The sequence below is a fragment of the Odocoileus virginianus genome, chromosome 22, assembly GCF_023699985.2.
Source record: "Odocoileus virginianus isolate 20LAN1187 ecotype Illinois chromosome 22, Ovbor_1.2, whole genome shotgun sequence".
NCBI lineage: Eukaryota > Metazoa > Chordata > Mammalia > Artiodactyla > Cervidae > Odocoileus > Odocoileus virginianus.
The window spans coordinates 29,783,884-29,787,231 of NC_069695.1; the positions used below are offsets into that span (position 1 = coordinate 29,783,884).

At 38.2% G+C, this 3,348-nt stretch overlaps 1 non-coding gene across 1 annotated transcript; it reads left to right on the forward strand.

The window, feature by feature from the left end:
• The first annotated feature begins 306 nt into the window (after positions 1-306).
• TRNAC-GCA (transfer RNA cysteine (anticodon GCA)) lies at positions 307-378 on the forward strand. The gene has a single exon. It is a non-coding gene; the product is annotated as a tRNA-Cys (tRNA).
• The last annotated feature ends 2,970 nt before the right edge of the window (positions 379-3,348 follow it).

Here is a 3,348-nt window from a genome sequence, read left to right on the forward strand (position 1 = left end):
AGATCAGTCCTGAATATTCATTGGAAGGACTGAAGTTGAAGTTGAAACTCCAATACTTTGGCCACCTGATGTGAAGAACTGACTTATTTGAAAAGACCCTGATTCTGGGAGTTATTGAAGGCAGAAGGAGAAGGGGATGACAGAGGATGAGATGGTTGGATGGCATCACTGACTCAATGGACATGAGTTTGAGTAAGCTCCAGGAGTTCACGATGGACAGGGAAGCCTGGTGTACTGCAGTCCATGGGGTTGTAAAGGATCATACACCACCGAGCTACTGAACTGAACTGATATACCAGGAGGGCTTCCCTGGTGGCTCAGTTGGTAAAGCATCTGCCTGCAATGCAAGAGACCTGGGTTCGATCCCTGGCTAGGGAAAATCTTCTGGAGAGGGGAATGGCTACCCACTCCAGTATTCTTGTCTGGGAAATCCAATGGATAGAAGAGTCTGGTGGGTTATAGTCCGTGAGGTCACAGAGAGTCAGACATGACTGAGCAACTAACAGTTTCTCTTTTCAGTTTTATTCCTATTATTAGTACAGTGTGATAGATAATGAAATAATTATACAACTCACCATCATGCAGAATCAGATGATCATGCATTAGATTCTCATAAGGAGCGTGCAATCTAGATCCGTCACATATGCAGTTTTTAGTAGGGTTTACACTCCTATGAGAATCTAATACTGCCGCTGATGTGACAGATAGTGGCACTCAGGTGGTAACGTGAACTATGGGGAGCAGCCGTAAATACACATGGAGCTTAGCTTCCTGGCCCATTGCTCACCTCCTTCTGTGTGGCCCAGTTCCTAACAGGCCACGAACTGACCTGTCCACGGCTTGGGGGTTGGAGAGCCCTGTTCTACAAGATGGATTCCACTCCTCTTAGCAGAGCAAAAAAGTCCCCTTTCTTTTATGGTCCTTGTGTAGATTTTCAGATGTTTATCTTTCAGATCCCTAAAGCCGCTTTCATGTTGAAATACTTGTCATTCTGTCAGCACACACTGTTTCATCCAGCCACGATGTGTATGATCTTTCTCTACTAGGATAGCTGTCCACCCCAACTCCTGCATCCATCTGACTGAAAAAAGCATTGCCACCTTAAGGATAATGCTCAACAATCACCGTTTCCTTGATGACCTTCTAGACAATTCCTCCTTGAGATTTTCATTCCTGAGTGCCAAAGCATATGTAGAAATGTTGGTTCCACAGAGGCAAATTTTAAGAGCTGCTGGTCTTCATTGTTACATGCATAGATGAAAATATTAGACTTTGAATTGGGAGAGACAAAGCTGGTACTGAGATGCAATAAACCAAAAGAACAAAATAGTCTTGTTTTGTGCAAGACTGCAGGTTCCAGTTGATTCCCTTTGTTACTTTTGGCTTAATTTATTGAAAATACAAATTTTTACAATGGACCTGATATAGTAGCAACAAAGATCAAGATGTCAGGGTATGATTTCCTACCTAGATAGTTTGTGAGATTAATGTTGCTGCCTATGGGTTATGCATTGCTAATTCCAGTGCCATAGAAATGAAATGTCATGAGCAGCAATGTTACTTTATTACTTAATTTGTGGTCTATCTTCAGATGGGACAGAGAATCAATGTCCTTCTATTAGTTTCCATATTTTGTTTTATGCATTCCATTCTCAAACAATCTGGTCACTGATAAGCACTTCAAGTTAAGTAGCCAGTCATCTGATGAAGAAAGCTGGACACTAGGGATTAGAAAACTAATGTCACTGACAGGGGAATTAAAGGTTATATCCAGATATTTTGCAGCCCACAAAAGGAGGAAAGTAAGACTGCATTCTTGTTTTTAAGGGTAGAGAAAAGGCCAAATGAACTACAAATAAAACAAAAAGTATAACAGAAAAATCAACATACTTTAACAGGAAGCTACAACTTAAGATATCACTTGGGAAAACAACTATGTATGTCTATCCATTTTCAGGTTTTATACCATATGATTCTTTTAAGAATAGAAATTGACATCTTGAATTATAGTATTTCTAGCTAACTGGAACTCCCCTATCACTAGATTAGGGGAAAAGAAATAATGATGCTGGTCATGATGAATGTAAAGAAAGTTTTCTGGTGCATTTAAGGGTCCTGGCCTAAACGGTTTCAATTTCCTTTTAGTCTCTGTGGAATTCAAAGTGGAATTTCCCAAATGGAAAGAGAACGTTATGCCACCGAGGTGTCCTTGACCACTAATGGCACTCTGCTTTGGAGTACACTTTATTCTGTAAATGCGGTACATAATACAGTAGTCAAAAGAGTGTGAATTTTGGAGTCAGACTGTGTTTCAATTCTGAAACTACTACCTAGTTTTATGAATTTGCAGTCAGTCACTTTGAAGAACAGATTTCTTACCTATAAAATAGAAATTCACAAAGGGTTGATTTTCTAATTAAACAAAATAAGTATAAAACCTGGTTTATATTATACAAAATATTTCATGAATATTTTACTAATACAAATTAAAAAGCAGAATCTGTTACTGTTTGCTTTAGAAACCAAGGGGATTTGATGAAACTTTCTTGTATCATGAGGTCAGCAACCTAAACTATTAGATTAAAAGAAAAAACTAAAATTGTTTAAAATGCTAATTTAAAATGAATAAATTTACAAAGGATGATTTATTAAGAAAAGAAAAAAAATGAGAAAAATTATATCCCAAAGTTATTATTCTATGAAGGGTTATTATGTAGTCAAATATTAATAATTTTTATACAATTAAAGTGAAAAAACATTTTCTTTAAGTACTAATGCTACTCTGTTTTATTATATATCAGCTATTATAACAGGGAATCAGCTAATTTTAAAAATTAGGAGTAAACTAATTATAAAAGTTTTTCCTTCTGCTGTAAATTTGTAGTTTGGTGCTTTCCACCCCCACCACCTCCCAACTTTAGATAACACTGTTTCTTGTTTGATATTTTTTATTTAACTTTTATTAATTTAATACTGTTATAGAATAATGTTAGTGCTCAATGACGTCTGACTTTTGCAGCCCCATGGACTGTAACCCACCAGGCTCCTCTGCCCATGGAATTCTCCAGGCCAGAATACTGGAGTGGGTTGCTGATCCCTTCTCTAGGGGATCTTCCCAACCCAGGTATAGCACTTGGGTCTCCTGCGTTGCAGGCAGATTCCTTACCATCTGAGCCACCAGGGAAGCCCCCTTTAATTTATATCATGAGGCAATGCTGGGCCACAGCAAAGGAGAATTTTGCAGAGACTATTGCTAGTTGGACAAAGGTAAGTCTCTTCAAGGTCAAAATTTCCCCCTCTGAGCATGCTTCAGCTTCATGACTCATGGTTTTGTTCAGTTATCTCTGA